Source organism: Podarcis melisellensis (genome assembly GCF_964234715.1).
Source record: "Podarcis melisellensis genome assembly, chromosome: 8".
In the NCBI taxonomy this organism is placed as follows: Eukaryota; Metazoa; Chordata; class Lepidosauria; order Squamata; family Lacertidae; genus Podarcis; species Podarcis melisellensis.
In genome coordinates this window covers 90,990,982-91,006,165 of record NC_138540.1, presented here as the reverse complement: position 1 = coordinate 91,006,165, position 15,184 = coordinate 90,990,982, and the positions used below count along the sequence as shown (strand labels likewise).

At 53.4% G+C, this 15,184-nt stretch overlaps 1 protein-coding gene across 1 annotated transcript in view; it reads right to left on the bottom strand.

The window, feature by feature from the left end:
• PRX (periaxin) overlaps window positions 1–12,050 on the bottom strand; it is a 28,691-nt gene extending 16,641 nt beyond the window's left edge. Inside the window, exon 1 of the mRNA XM_081921891.1 lies at window positions 12,043–12,050. The gene's annotated coding sequence lies outside the window, so the exon portion shown is untranslated. The remainder of the gene's footprint in view (window positions 1–12,042) is intronic.
• Window positions 12,051–15,184: the final 3,134 nt, after the last annotated feature.

Sequence of the window (15,184 nt, the reverse complement as noted above, 5' to 3'; positions counted from 1 at the left end):
GGAGGAGCTACAGCCAAACCATGGTGAAGTGGGGGAGCAGAGGCCCCTTCACCTGGGGAACCAGCAATGCCCAATTTCCTAATCTAGCAGCAGAAAAACTGCTGGAGCAAGAGGTAAACCAGAGGTAACCGCTGGCCCCAACCTTAGCTGTCACAAGAACCAAAGAAGAGCCTGCTGGATCAGGCCAGTGGCCCACCAAGTCCAGCATCCTGTTCTCGGGGGGGGGGGCAGTCAGATGCCTCTTGGAAATGCACAAGCAGGATCCGAGCAACTCTCCCCTCCTGCAGTTCCCAGAGAATGTCAGAAACTCAGATATACGAGCTGGGTGCCCAATGGCCTCATGATCCAAGGCTGCAGTTGCCAAAATCGAATGTCTAGTTGCCATTTGGGGACAAGTCAGCTCTAAAGTCTGTTTTCAAATGATGGAGTGAGTGATTCTCAGTTAAACATCCGGCTAGTTCAAATGACAACCTTGAGCTGAGAACTTCAAAGAAGAAAAGTCCCTTGATCCAGGGGTAGTCTGCATATATATTGGCTGATTCCTTTTTCTTAATGAGGACACAGACCATTCACAGAATATTCTTCCCAACTGTGAGCAGAGCAATGGGAGAAGACAAGCAACAACAATTCACTATAACGGCGTTCATTGCTCCTGCTCAGGCTGCACAGAAAAAGCATTTTGGTGCCCAAAATTCATTCTGATTGTGCAGATAAAATACAACGGATAGCATTTTACAGGAGGGGGTGTTAGTGTGTGAAAACAGTCCAGATCCAGGGATCCCCAGATGGTGATGATGTCAGGTGCCATCCTGACAGCGCCCAGGCATCTTCACTTGGTCACAAGTGGCCGATAGCCGGGTGAAAATTGCACCTGGCCTCTGGCTGATTTCAAACACGGTTCCCAGCAACTGAAATTCAGCAGCATTGCCTCCTCCAACTGTGGAGGGCAGAGCAGAGCCTTGTGTCTAGCAGCCCTTGAGAGCTCCATCCTCTTTTAAAGCCATCCAAGTTGGGGGCCACCACTGTCTCTCTCCACTAGGCACTGTGTGAAGAAGGACTTTCTTTTCTCTCTCCTGAAACTGTCCAGCGTCCGGCTTCCAATTCTGGGCCTGGATGAGAATTTGGGGCCCTGGTCTGGATGCCCCATTCTCACCAGCTCCAGGCAAAGCCCCTCCTTCCTGGGGGAGAGCAGGTGCCCCTCTATTTTGTAAGGTAAGTGTGCCACTCTGGTCGCCCTGACTTTGGGGCAGGGAAACACAGATCCCGCCTGAAACCTAAGGCTGTCAGTAATCCCTGAGAAAAGGGTCTGATAGGAGGAGGCAAAACGTAGTTTTGCTCCTTGGCTGCAAGTGACGTATTTTCAGGCGCCATTCCAAGGCTGTATTCCTGGAAAGCCCCTCCCGTGGGTCAGCGTTGGGGGCGGAAGGCAGATAGCATCTCCACCAAAGGATTTCCTGCAGCAAATCCTGCTTCAGCAGCCGGACCTCAACCAGGCACCCTGCAAACGCCACAAAGGGGGGTGGGGGCTGAACTACTCAGCAGCCCCACCCTTATGGAAACTACAATTCCCAGTGCTCTGCAAGCCAAGCCATGGAAGTTCAAGGCCAAAGGAAGAGAGCGTTTCTGCCTAGGAGTTATTCCTGCCTGAAAAGTACGATCTAAAGAGTTCAGGAACATAAGGAAATAAGAACAGCCTCCTGGATCAGGCCAGGGGCTAAGAAGGCAGGCTCGAAGGGTGTGTGTGTGTGTGTGTGTGTGTGTGTGTGTGTGTGTGTGAGAGAGAGAGAGAGAGAGAGAGAGAGAGAGAGAGAGAGAGAGAGAGAGAGAGAGAATACTCCTTTCTAAATTGCACTGTTTTTCTTTCAGGTTTCCCAGTCAAGCCAGTAACAGCAGTGCTGCTGCAACATGCACATTGCCAAAGAAGATGGCAAGTGAAAAAGTCAGCAGAAGCTCCCCTGAACCTCCCACCCAGCCCTCAGATCCTTGCGAAGGAGAAGGGGTCACTTACACTCCCCGTTAGCCCCTTCTTGTCTCAGCACCCCTTTCCTCAAGCCCTTCCCTCGTCTCCTCCCCCTGCCCTGCTGGATGATCCCCGCCGCTGCTGCTGCTGCTCCTTCAGCTGCCTCTGGGCTCCCCGACCCTTTGGGATCTCTTCCAAGGTTACAAAAGAACATCAGAAGAACCTGCTGGATCAGGCCAAGCGTCCTGTTCTCACAGGGGCCAACCAGATGCCTCAAAGGGTTTCAAGCAAAAGAGGTTTCCAGCAGGTGAGATTCAGAAGCATTGCTGCCTCTGACCATCCTGGCTAGGAGTCATCAATAGCCCTTCTCTTCTCTTAATCCTGCAGCCCAGCATGTGACTCTCATGAGAAGGACAGCTTGCTGGATCTGCCCCCCCCCCCATAATAAGATCAGAAGAGCATGCTTAGAACCTGCCTGCACTTGGATGCTGCTTGCAGGTTCCCCGCAGGGCCTGATCCAGCAGCCAGGCTTTTCTTATAGAGGCGGATTTAGGGGGCACAGAGTCATGGGGGTACTGCAACTATTATTTAGGATGGAGAGCAAAAGGTGGGCAGGGAGCACCAAATTTTGTTGCTGCACAGGACGCTGTTGAAATTTGAGACTCCAAAGTCCACTGTGACTTCTTCTGTTCTTATGGACCTCGGGGTGCTTGGGGGTCCGTGTGGACCTCCCAGAGGAACAAGCGGCTCCCCTGACAGGAAGCAATGCCTCTCTGCAGCTCCCGTCCAGAGCTCAGCGGTTGCCCAAACAGCAAACGAGGCCAGGAGAGTCAGCGAGGGGGAAAACAAGGCCGCCACAGTCACCGTCCCTTTGGCTCCAGAGCTCCTGATCCAATTAAGGCAGGAAAGAGCCGCTTGCTCTTCTGGTAGCAGCCTTTAATTGGGAGCAGCTCTGCTTGGAACGAGGCCAGCTCGTGGCCCACGTGGGCCGCATCCTGCTGAGTTCAGGGGCAGGAAGGAGCTCTGGTGAGAGAAAGCTATCATCATCATCACCATGGCTGCTAGACAGACAGACGGCTGTCCCAGCCAGCAATGGTCTCTGGCCAACAACGCAGGGAAGGAAAACGATGGCCAGCGCTCTTGCTCTCTCCTCCGCCCCCAAGTTGCGGGGGGGGGGGCTGAAACAGCCAAGACCTGAGACTGTCCCTCCTCTGGCTCTAGCAGCTCTCCCTCTTAGGGGGCCGGGTAGCCTCCTTTGGGGCCACCCTCACGGCTTTGACACAGATACCCCAGAGCTGCTTGTTAAGGTTTTGGGCCTGGGAAATGCAATGTCAAGTGTGCCTCTGAGCATGTGCACAGAGCGCCACTGCCAACCAAAAGGACACCCACATCCCAGGTCGGCCATGGCTTTCAGGAAGGGCGGAGCCCCCAAACCTCTCTTTTTAGCAGATGTGGGGCAGCTGTTCGACGCCACGCCCCAGAAAGGAGATCTGGAGTCACAGGCAATGTGCCTTTAGCATAAAATCCGCTGGGCTCTTCTTGTGCTCTTATGGAACCTCCAGCTCCAAAGGCAGTCTATTTAGATTCCCCGGTTCTTAGTGTTTGGCCACCGTGAGAACAGGAGGATGGACTGGATGAACCACTGGCCTCATCCAGGTGTTCCTCGTGAGCTCAGGGCAGCTGCCAATTACCCCCACTTTATCCTCACAACCCCCCAATGAGGTAGGCTAGGGAGAAAGGGAGAGAAATGGGCCTGAAGGGTGAGGTGAATGGCTGAGGAAAGATTTGAACTCTGATCTTGCCAGCCAGAGCCCACCACTCTAACCATTAGGGCCAAAGTCCTCACTTCCCCTCCCCCTGGGCACAGCCAGATGCCCCCCAAGGCACACAGGGGCACTGAGAAGGTCTGAAGGCCAAGGGGGGCGAGGTTGCTCCAGGCTTCCTGTCCTGCTAGCTGAGGAAATGAACTGGGTTTCCTTTGCTGAGGTTTTGCCAGGAACGCAGGAAGTCAGAAACAAAAAGAAGGTGGCACTTGTGCAGGCAGCATCCCACCTCGGCCCGCCTGACCCCAACCAGAAGCCTCTTCTTCTTTGGTGATCCCTCGTAATCCAGTAAGATTGTCTTCCATGAACACGGCCTTAACAGTGAGTCCGTGACTGTGGAGGCCAATTCTGGATCCACATGTCCTGGCTTGAGAGCAGTACATGTGAAAAGGCTCTAGGAGTCTTGGTTGACCACAAACTTGACATGAGCCAACAGTGTGACGCGGCAGCTAAAAAAGCCAATGCAATTCTGGGCTGCATCAATAGGAGTATAGCATCTAGATCAAGGGAAGTAATAGTGCCACTGTATTCTGCTCTGGTCAGACCTCACCTGGAGTACTGCGTCCAGTTCTGGGCACCACAGTTCAAGAAGGACACTGACAAACTGGAACGTGTCCAGAGGAGGGCAACCAAAATGGTCAAAGGACTGGAAACGATGCATTATGAGGAACAGCTAAGGGAGCTGGGCATGTTTAGCCTGGAGAAGAGGAGGTTAAGGGGTGATGTGATAGCCATGTTCAAATATATAAAAGGATGTCACATAGAGGAGGGAGAAAGGTTGTTTTCTGCTGCTCCAGAGAAGCGGACACGGAGCAATGGATCCAAACTACAAGAAAGAAGATTCCACCTAAACATTAGGAAGAACTTCCTGACAGTAAGAGCTGTTTGACAGTGGAATTTGCTGCCAAGGAGTGTGGTGGAGTCTCCTTCTTTGGAGGTCTTTAAGCAGAGGCTTGACAACCATATGTCAGGAGTGCTCTGATGGTGTTTCCTGCTTGCCAGGGGGTTGGACTCGAGGGCCCTTGTGGTCTCTTTCAACTCTATGATTCTATGATTCTATGATTCCATGGTGGGACACTGGTTTCAAGGCAGGAATTGAACATGTTGTGATTTGCCAAGCATGCCTTCCTTCATAGCACATTTCTCCCTTGCGTCCTGAGTTTGAGTGTCTTCAAAACCCATGACACCTTTGGTCAAGGCTGTTCTCCAACTGGAGCGCTCGCAGGCATCAGTGTTTCTCAGTTGTTGGTGTTTATACTTCTTCTTTTTTAGATTTGCCTTGAGAGAGTCTTTAAACCTCTTTTGTTGACCACCAGCATTACGCTTTCCATTTTTAAGTTTGGAATAGACTAGTTGCTTTGGAAGACGATCATCAGGCATCCACACAACATGACCAATCCAACAAATGTTGAAGAATTATTGCTTTGACACTGGTGATCTTTGCTTCTTCCAGTACACTGGTATTAGTTCACCTGTCTTCCCAAGTGATGTGTAAAATTTTTTGGAGACCCTGTTGATGGAATCTTTTGAGGAGTTGGAGATGGCATTTATAAGTGGTCCATGTTTCACAAGCATACAGTGAGGTTGGTAGTACAATAGCTTTGTCCCGGTCCTCAAACACTCGGCACTTCAATCGGGAGAAAGCCAAACTCATAGAGCTCAGGTGATGCTGGATTTTGGCATCAATGTTGGCCCATGTGGAAAGATAACTGCCCAGGTAGGAGAAGTGATCAACACTTTCCAGTCTTACAGAACTGAATTAGATTTGTGGCGCTGCAGAGGGGTTGCTTTGTACTTGTTGGTGCAGCACTTTGCTTTTGGGAGTGTTGAGCAATAGACCTAAGCTTTTCATAAGCTTCTGCGAAGATATTTAGGATGGTTTGGAGGTCATCCTCTGAGCGTGCGCACACTACGTTGTCACCAGCATACTGAAGCTCTATGACGGAAGTTATGGTAACCTTACTCTTTGCTTTCAGCCTGCTCAGATTGAAGAGCTTTCCATCTGTTCAATATACGATTTCTACCCCGGTGGGGAGTTTCCCTTCAACAATGTGTAGGATCATGGCAATGAAAATAATAAATAGGCTTGGGCCAATAATACATCCCTGTTTCACACCTGATCCCACAGTGAATGGTTCACTTTGAGAGCCACTGTTATCTGCAATTTTGCTGTCATATTATCACGGAGGAGCTGAAGGATGTTCACAAATTTATCTGGGCCACCAGTTTTCAGAAGGACAGTCCACAGGGCATTACGATTTACAGCGTCGAATGCCTTAGCAGCACCCACACAGCCGCCCTGGGGGCCAGGCTCGAGGGTGGTCCCTCTTCAGACTGGACAGCGGGCACAATTTGGGCTTTGGGGATCCACTAACCTGGCACAAAAGGTGCACCTTTAGAATTCTGAGTCTGGGAGCCTACAGTCCTGGCACGCAAAAATCCCAGCTAACCCAAAAACCTTCATCTCAGCCTTATAATCTCTCTCTCTCTCTGTGCCTCATTTTGTTGCTGCTGCTGTTCCACAGTGAAGAGACAGAGCTCCTTCTGCAAGCCACCCAGAGATCTATCAGATCTACCTTCTAACCCTCCTGCTGCTTTAGGCTACAAATGGAACCTCAAAGGGCTGTTGTGAGGATAAGAATGGGGTTGGCTGGGAGGACCTCATAGGCTCCCTTGAGCGCACTGGAGGAATGTGGGGTTTAAAAGGAGAAAGGTAGCTTAATAAAGCAGTAGCAGGGGTGACCCCAAAATTCACATTACTTTTGGCAGCCTGGCTCACCAGGTGGAGTGGAGGAGAGGGCTAGGGGTGGCAATGAGCCACAGTCAGAAGCAGCAAGGCTTCTGTCCGCATAGCAGCTGCTGGAAACCACAGGAAGGGAGAATTGCTCTTGGGCTCGGATCCTGCTTGTGATCTCCTCATAACAGGCCTCTCATGAGCCACTGTGAGAGCAGGATGCTGGATTAATGCCCCCTCCCCGGCCTGATCTAGGAGGAACTTCGTATGCTCTTGTGGAGCCTCCAGGCCCAAAGGCAGTCTAGCAAAGGCCTCCCCACCGTGGCAGCAGCAGACTTGACTTGGAGGAGAGACAACTGTGCAGGTCAGCGAGGTTGAACCCAGGTCTGGACAGAGGGCAGGAAGAGGAGGACACTCCCCGTCCTCTGCCCCCCTCCAAGGCAATTTGGGGAGAGGGGGAAACAGCAGCTCACACCCCAGGAAATCCTGCTCAAACCCAAACGTCCCGTTGGCAGGGAGAGTTTGCTTCCATCAGAAACAGGAAGCTGGCTTAGGAGGAATTGTGCCTCAGAAAGACCTCAGAAAATGGAAACCTACTGGCCAGGTGGATCCACCCAGGCCAGACATGCTTTCAGAAAAGCTGGCCACCTAGGAGGGCCAAAGCCCCATCCATTCACTGCAGCTGGCATTCGAGGGTAGGCTGCCTTTGGAACTGGAGGTTCCACGCGGCCATCATGACCACAAGCCACTGACGGACCTCTCCTCCTATGTGGCTTTGTCTAACACCTTTTTTTAAAAAAATCCTCCTGTGGCTCTTGCTGCAGGCAGTTCCGCAGGTCAGCCATGCGTTATGTGAAGAAGTTTGGTTGGCATCTGTCTGTCTCAGGAGATAATGGAGTGCACCTTTGTGGGTGAGGTCAAACTTTCCTGTCCCGTCCATTGCCTTCCAGGTGTCAGAGCTCCATAGGGCCCTTGTCTGCCCACCAACTTACACACTGCCCCAACCCCACACAGGGAGCAGGTGGGGGACTGTGTGTGGAAGGCAGACTTTACTGGCAAGAAGAGCTACAAGACTAAAAGAGAAAGCCTCCCTCACCTTGGCCACAACACACAAGAAGCAAAGGCCTCTCACTGGCCATCTGCCAAGGATGCTTGAGCTGAGATTCCTGCATTGCAAGGGGCTGGACTAAATGACCCTTGGGGTCCCTTCCAACTCTGCACTTCCATGATTCTATGAATTGTCACATCTTAGGAGAGGCCTTGGTCACCTGAAGGCCTTAGTCGTCTCCCTCATGTGGCCTTGCTGGCTCCCTTGACTGGTCTGGCCCAGGGACAAGGAGAAGAGGAAGGAATGCCAGCCATTCCTTAAGCGTTTCTGCCATTTTTCTCTCTGCTTTGCATACAAAGAACATAAGAAAGATCAGGCCCAAGGGGTCTCATCTAGTCTTGCATCTTGTTCACACAACAGCCAAATACCCCCAAGAACCCAGGAATCTAGCTAGGCTGCTTCTGGAGCTGCAGGCTCCCGAAGTACAGAGGAAAAGCCTGGCTGCTGGATCAGGCCCAAGGGAGGCCATCTAGCCCAGCATCTTCTTCTCACAGAGCCTGACCGGTTGCCCATCGTGGGAAATCAGCAGGCAGGACCTGAGCCCCAAAACAACTCTCCCCTCTGTGGTTTCCAGCACATGGTCTTCAGAAGCACTGCTGCCTCCCACCGTGGAGGGACAGCATGGCCCTCCTGGCTAGGCAACAGCCCCCCCTCCTCCTCCATGAATTTGTCCCGTCCCTTTTTAAAGCCATCCAGGTTGGGGGCCACCCAGCCTCCTGCAGGAGGGAGTTCCACAGTTAACTCTGCGCTGAGGTCAGACAAGGGCACAGACACGGAGCTCCTTCTCCTTTGTTGTCCCATCAACTCACTGCCAGGATGCTAAATTTAATGCTGGGGGGGCCGGGGAAGGAGGAACCGGGGCTGGGAAGGGAGCTCTCCTTCCGTGCGGTATGCAGGGGAAATGCTCTGCAGCTCCTGGTTTCCAAGAAAATCCCAAAGCACAGACTTAGAAAGACAGAGAGGAGCAGAGGAACTCCAGATGAAGCAAAGCAGAGCAGAAAACAGCAGCGATTTGGGGAAGGGTCACAGAGCTGGGGGGGGGCTGCTTTCCATGCAGAAGGCACTCCACCCCCTCCCCCAGGTCAGACCTGAGTTTGAAACCCTGGCACGTTGCTGCCAGCCAGTGTAGAGAGCAGTGGGCTGAATGGACCAAGGCTCCTTCTAATGATGGTGTGGGAAAGAGCTTCACTTTCCATCTTTTAATTTTCATTTGCCCTCTCTGTTTTTATCCACATCATAAAATGAATTTTTTTAAAGTTTACCAAAAAAGAAAAGGTGAGCCAAGCCAGACTCCGCCGGGGAAGTCCCCACTCCTGTGACCCCCAAGGAGGCTGCACTCCCTGCTCCACATGCAACCCCCCCCCCAGCAGGCCTCTTCTGCAAGGCCTCCATATGGGGACATGGGCCTGCCCTGCCCGGGACCATCCTGGCATTTCCCAACCCTTTATTTGTGGGTTGGCACAGGCGCTGCAACGTGCAGGAGGAGCAATCTCTCAGCAGCCAATCCCACTCACTGCCCCCCCTTGGCCCAGGAGGCCTGCCAAGCCAGAAGGAAGACTGCTTCCCCACAAGCTGAGCAGAAAGGCTTAGCTGAACCCCAAGGGGCTGAGCCTGCAGCCGCCCAAACCCAGCCCAGTCTCCTAGGGTGCACAGGCATGCGCTGGGAATCTTAGAATGCTGGTGTTGGAAGTGACTCAAAGGGTCATCCAGTCCACCCCACCCACCACCCACCCAGCAAGGGTCGTAGCTCAGCCGTGGAGCGTGCAAGTAAGGCTGATAACATCCCCTGCCCGAAATCTCAGGGAACAGCTGCCAGTCAGAGTAGCCAATACTGAGTTGCATGGAGCAGCTGTCTGGCTCAGGATAAGTCCCCAAACTAGAGCAAAGGCTGCCTGCTCTCCTTTCCTTCCAAAATTTCCCTGGGAAAGAATCACCTGGACGGCTTCAGGAAGCAGCAACCTCAAATAGCCACAAATTCACACAGCCTCCACACCCCAACAAACTGTTTGCATTTGAGACCAGGGCATCTGGACCCACAACCATGGGTCCGTACTGAAACAGCTTGGTCACCCTGATGGAGGACCTGTGTTGCGAAAGGGGCAGGGAGAGGGAGACCAGCTCAGTGGGGTGGGTATTGGAGGGGCCATATGGCAGCACTTCTGTCTGTCTCCCCAGGGTCGGAGCCAGAGAGTAGCACTGAGTGAGGGGTCCTTGGCCCCCTGGCACCTGTGTCGTGGGGGACTCTCCTCTCTGAAATCCAGCATCACCTGAGCTCTGCGAGTGCAGCTTTCTCCCAATTGAAGTGCAGAGTGATTGAGGACCAGGACATTTGCAGGGAAACCAAAATGCTTGTTTACAAAGCTATTGTACTACCAATTTTACTGTATGCTTGTGAAACATGGACCACTTATAAACACCATCTCCACTCCTCAAAAGATTCCATCAACAGGGTCTCCAAAAAATTCTACACATCACTTGGGAAGACAGGTGAACTAATACCAGGGTACTGGAAGAAGCAAAGATCACCAGTGTGGAAGCAACGATTCTTCAACATCAACTTAATTGGACTGGTCATGTTGTGTGGATGCCTGATGATCGTCTTCCAAAGCAACTACTCTATTCCAAACTTAAAAATGGAAAGCATAATGCTGGCGGTCAACAAAAGAGGTTGTGTTACTTTTATTGTTGTTAGCCACTCTGAGCACGGCTTTGGCTGGAGAGGGTGGGATATAAATATTATTATTATTATTATTATTATTATTATTATTATTATTATTATTATTAAAGACTGTCTCAAGGTAAATCTTTAAAAATGTAGTATAAACACCAACAATTGGGAAACACTGGCCTGCAAGCACTCCAGTTGGAGAACAGCCTTGACCCAAGGTGTCTTGGGATTTGAAGACACTCGAACTTAGGAAGCGAGGGTGAGACGTGCTAAGAGGAAGGCACGCTTGGCAAATCCACACCGTGATCAACTCCCGTCCGGAAACCAATGTCCCCACTGTGGAAGGACGTGTGGATCCAGAACTGGCCTCCACAGTCACTTAAGGACTCATTGTTAAAACTGTGTTTATGGAAGACAATCTTACTCAGCTACAAGGAATTGCCAATTCCCTGGGGACTGGTTCAGAAGCTCCTGGTGCAGAATGCTGCAGCCAGATTGCTGACGGGAGCCTCTGGACAAGGACATTGTTAAAACAGCTGCACTGGCTCCCCATCTCCTACTGAACCAAGTTCAAAGACCTCCTATTAAGTTACGATGAACTGAACAATTTAGGCCTAAATTGCTCAGGGACCAATCCTGGCTCCATCACTGAGATCATCTGCAGGACCGCCATCAGTTATTCCCTGAGTTGGTGAGGAGCATTTGACAACAATGAAAAACTGAGCCTTTCAGCCCAATCCTGTGGAACACTCTGCCACTAGAGATTCAGAAGGCACCTTCGTTTGGATTTTGTAATGCTACTGAAAACAGTTCTATCTCACCAGGCAAACAGGAACACAGTTTTCCACAATAGCTAGCTGATCTCTGATTATAACATGTTTATATTGTTTTCTGTACAATGGTTGTAAATTGCTCTGATTTCTTTTTAGGAGTTTTTACTGTATTTAAAAAACAACACTAAATGAGCTTCAGTAGGAATCTAAGAGCCAGGCTTCAAATGGAGGTGAAAGCACACCCAGCCCCCTCTCCATCCTTCCAAGGGGAGAGCAGAGAGCACCCCAATTATGGGGAGGATCAGACCAGGCCAAGCAACTCCCTGCCCCATCACAGGACAAGCTCCCCACTGCCGGAAGGACCCTCTTTGGGCTGTACTAGCCAGCCAGCCAAACCACCTCCTAGTCGGGCAGGCCAAGCCAGCGCCCCTATCTCTGACCGGTCCTTGCCGGGGCTCTGCCCTCTTGCCCAAGGAGAGCAACTGCTGCTTTAGAGAAGAAACCCCCCCCCCCCGATCGCTGGGCATATAGAAAGGCACTGCCTGAAACCAATCCTGTGCAAGACCAGCGTGTGGGGGGGGGGGGAGGACAGGGAGCAGTACCCCCAAGAGGTGACAGACCTCCTGCTCAGAGGGTACTAAGTCCCAGCCTGAAAAGTGTCCCTGCAGCTTGGGATGATTTAGAGAGGCGGGAGCGGAATAAGAGGGGGCTAGAAAGGGGCAGAGCCGGCGCGACACCCGGATACCCCCCGCAAGAGAGTGGCTTCCGAGGGGTGAGATGTTAGGAACAGCAGCCCCGCCATCGCAGCCCCCACCCCGGCCTCTCCGGACGTCCAGCCAGGCTCCTGGGGCTGCCGGTTCGAATCCCGCTCCGGGGCTGAGCCTGGAGGAAGCGGGGGCTCCGGGGCGCCCGCTTGGCGGAGAGGCTTCCCCAAGAGAACGAAGGCGCGGCTGCTGCTGCTGCTGCTGCTGCTTACCCGCTCCGGCTCCGGCTCCGGCTCCGGCTCCGCTCCGGCTCCGGCTCCCGCTCCCGCTCCGGCGCTGCGCTCGCCTGGGCCGGTCGGGGCGGGCGCGGGCCGGGGCGCTGCCGGGCAGCAGGAAGGGGGCGGCTCCGGCCGGCCCTCCAGCCCGTGGGCGCCCAGCTGGGCCGGGGCCGGGCGGGAGGAGGGTCAAGGCAGTCCCGGCCCCGCCCGGGGAGGGCCCGCCGCCCCCGCCGCGCAAGAAGCCGCCCCCGAGAGCGCGGCCCGGCGGAGGGGCCGTCGCGGCGCTCTGCACGCGCTCAGAGGCGCCCTCTCCACGCGCCAGGCAGGACAGAGGCAGCGGCGGGACGGGGGCCGCTGCAAACGGAACGGCGGGCCGGGTCCCGGTTGCTCTTTGAAGGCGCTTTGCCCCCACCCACCGTGGAGAAATATGAAGGGGCGCCCCTCCCCCCGAGTGGGCTGCTTCTCAGCGTGGAAGGTTCCCCCGCTTCGCCCTCTCATTTGCCCGTCTCCACGTGCGGCCGAGGGGTGCCTGAGCAGGTGCAGAGAGCCCGCGCCACGGCGGGGGCCACTGGGCTTGATGCCAGTCCCCTCCCAACAGCCCTTTGGGGCTGGGCTCTGCCGGAGAGCGAGCCCTGCAGCAGGAGCCCATCCCCTCGCCCTTCAGGATGCCCCCAACCCGCCCCCTCCTCAAGCCCTGGGAGCAGCAGGGGGTTGCTCCCCCATTTGGCATGGCGACTGGAGGTGCCTTATGCCATGCCAGATAACACCCATCACTGACTGGCAGCAGCTGTCCAGGAGATCTCTCCAGCCAGCCCCACCTGCGTGCTGCCCTTCGGAAACTGAACTCGGGACCTCCTAGGAGCCAGTCAGGCGCCCTGCCCTCGGGATCCCCCTTTCCTGAGACCAGGAAGGAGGGTTGTTTCCAGCAGATTTTCCTCCCCCCACCCCACCTGACAAGGAAGTTAAAGCTTTGATCGACACAGAAGAGTTGTTATAGCAGATAAGAAAAGAGGGACAGGGAGGGAGAAGGAAAAATGGAAAGTCTTGAAAGTTACAGTTCTTATTAGAACCAGCTGAGCTGGAAATAGTTTGTTTTAACTGCTTTTAATTCTGAATTTTAAACTGCTGTAACCCACCCTGAGAGCTCCTGGTGAAGGGATGGTAATAAATGAAATAAATTATTATTACTTCAGCCCCACCCCATATACATTTCCTACAACAGCCACTTTGCAGGCTCCAAAAACGCCCAGCTCCTTTGTGGGTCAAGACACGTCCTTCATGTAAGTTGAATAGGAGTGGCTGGGGAAACCCAGCCAGATGGGTGGAGTATAAATAATAAATTATTATTATTATTATTATTATTATATAGGAGACACCAAAATCCACCCCACCCAACACACACAAAGAGCCCCTCGCCTTCCTTTCAGGCCAGTTGTTGCCTCTGAGCCCAGCCTGAAGGAGGCATTCAGGGGCAGCAGGCAGGGGCAACTCCAGGGGAGCAGCCCCCCGCTTTCCCTTCTCCCAAGTCTGTTACCTCCCCCCCCCCCGCAATTCCACCTTACCATAACTGGCTGCTGGGGACCAGGAGACCCCAAACACCCGGGCAAAGCACTCGCACATCTCTGCCCTGCTCTCCAGATTCCCAAGCTTCGTCCCACAGGGAAGCACCCACAGCTCTGGGGCGGGGGGGCAATGCCGTGCAGAGCTGCCAAGCACAGCGAAATGCCGCCCAGCCCCCCAGCCCAGCCCCCCAACACACACCGAGGCATGCAAAGGGAGCCAGCCAGCAGGATTAGCGCAAGGCCACCATCAGCAGTTTGGGCAGCCTCTGAAAAGCATCCCCGCATTGTTGGACTTAGTGGACACCCGGCACAGACAAAAGGGAGGCCCCCCATGTCCCGTCTGCCCCTGGACGGGCCGCTCAGATGGGAGGGCAGTGAGCCAGAGGAAGCCGTCCGAGCGCCGGCCTCTTTGTCCCCTGCAAAGACCTCCCTGAGACCCAGACTCCTGGGCCACCCAGTGGAACAACAGTCCAGCCCCAGAGGTTTGGGCAAGTTATTTATTTGATTTAGAAATGTAGACATCGCTTGACTGTAAGAAGAAACCTCAAAGAGCTTTGCGAAGAGACAAGAACATCAGGAGAGCCTGCTGGCTGATGGGCTCTCCTTCCTTGGAGGTTCTGAAGCAGATCTTGGATGCTTTAGCTGAGATTCCTGCATTGCAGGGGGCTGGACTAGATGTCCCTCGGGACGCCTTCCAATTCTACAATTCCATGATTCTGTGGACCAGGCCAATGTTCTCAGCACCCTGTTCTCACAGTGGCCAACCAGATACCCCCAAATGGAGGAGTGTGCCTTTGGGGGTGAAGTCAAACCAGTGGAGAGTTGTGGCGCTTGCTGTGACTGTAGAGACCGATAGGGGAGAGATGCTTTGTTGCAGCCGGGGCAGAGGAGGCACCCGGTTGTGTTGCTGCAGAAGCACCATGACCTTTCTTCTCTCTGCGCTCCTCCCAGCCTCATTCCTCCTCTGCTCACTGCTGTGGATACACGACCTGATTACTCCATGAATTTTTCTAAAAGCAAATGAACTTCTAATACTTTAAAAATTCAGAAGTCACAAACATGCATCAGAAACTGAACTTTTGGTATTCAGTAAAGGAGAGAGTCTGTGTGGTGCTTTAAAAATGTAGTATAAACAGCAACAATTGGGAAACACTGGCCTGCGAGCGCTCCAATTGAAGAACAGCCTTTCCCAAAGGTGTCCTGGGCTTTGAAGACGCTCGAACTCAGGGCGCAAGGGAGAAACGTGCTAGGAGGAAGCCACACTTGGCAAATCCACACCGTGATCAACTCCCGTCCAGAAACCAATGTCCCCACTGTGGAAGGACGTGGAGATCCAGAATTGGCCTCCAAAGTCACTTACGGACTCACTGTTAAAACTGTGTTTATGGAAGACAATCTTACTCAGCTATGCGGGATTGCCAAAGAAGAAGAAGAGGAGGAGGAGGAGGAGGAGGAGGAGGAGGAGGAGGAGGAGGAGTATGTCAGATGAGGTCCTGGGAGACCTGGGTTTAAATCCCCACTCAGCCATGAAGCTCACTGGGTGACCTTGGGCCAGTCGCTCACTCTTAGCCTGA